This window comes from Diaphorina citri, unplaced genomic scaffold (assembly GCF_000475195.1).
Source record: "Diaphorina citri unplaced genomic scaffold, Diaci psyllid genome assembly version 1.1 scaffold1763, whole genome shotgun sequence".
Lineage (NCBI taxonomy): Eukaryota > Metazoa > Arthropoda > Insecta > Hemiptera > Psyllidae > Diaphorina > Diaphorina citri.
The window spans coordinates 65,225-66,486 of NW_007379189.1; positions in this window are offsets into that span (position 1 = coordinate 65,225).

A 1,262-nucleotide genomic window follows, 5' to 3' on the forward strand; every position below is an offset into this window, starting at 1 on the left:
ATTTTTTGTTTTTTTTTTTTTTTTTTTTTTTTTTTTTTTTTTTTTTGACAAATTGTTCCAGAGTTATTGCATTGTCTCTTAAGGTGTGTCCACACATAGTCGACCGCTAACTCTAGATTTCACAATACTAACACAATAAAGGTTCAAAATTGTCTAGTTCAAACTTGGAACTCACTGTTCACTACGTTCAAAAATTATTTATCAGGTTCTATTTTACTAATGGACTCGTATAACAATACTCAGTACTACACCACCACCCCTGCACATGCCTAAAGAACCCTACAACTTTGTCAGTCATTGACCTCTGGTTGAAACTTGAAACCCAAGGAAGTTGCAACATTTCTTGGCCTGACACCTGATTGATTGGATTATGCCGGTCTCTATTTGATTTCAATTTCAGAATACAAAGAGACAACATGCTGCCGAGTTACAAGTCATTTGAATTGTATCTATGACATTGTTTGGTCACATGATGGGGAGCATATTTTCACAGCCTGTGGTGATGGCAGTATTGGCTACCACCATATTGAAGCAGGAACCTCATATTTATCCAATGAAAACATAAAGTTTCTGACTTGTTATTCAAGTTCCATGAAGAGTGTAGTGGTACATCCAGAGAATCCAAGTAAGTCATTTGAAATGGATGGAATTTAATTAGGAGTCTTCTAAGTAAATACACAAGTTGAAGAAGACTTTGATTTGATGGTAGTTTGTAGATTGTCCCCAAAATTCCATCTTTTGACTAGGTAATAAATATTATTAATTATTACCTAGTGAGCCAAGTTTTTATTTATTTTATTTTTATTTTATTTTTTATCATCCATTTTTATTTCGTTTCAGATGTCATAGCCTCTGGATCTTCAGATGGGAACATATTTGTCTGGGACATCCGAGTGTTATCAAAGCCTGATATATCTATAAGGCAAGCCTATTCTAAAGAGACCAAACGGAAATCTTCCCTCCACGCAACTGGGCCTGGTGCTATTGTTTACTGCAATTACAATAGTATTCGATCCATGGTGTTTCAAGACTCGAACAAAATTATTTCCTCTTGTTCTGAGTAAGAGTGACCATCTCCTGAAAATCGAACGAAATTATTTTCCTATTTGTCTATCACGCTTTCGTTACCCACGCAGTCCTTGGTTAGACTGCTGGGGTAAAGGGACTTTTCAGTCCTATCCCAGCAGGATAAACAAGGTATATTCTATTCTATTTGTCCTCATTGGTCTTTAGACGTTCCTAATGATTTTTAATCATTTACA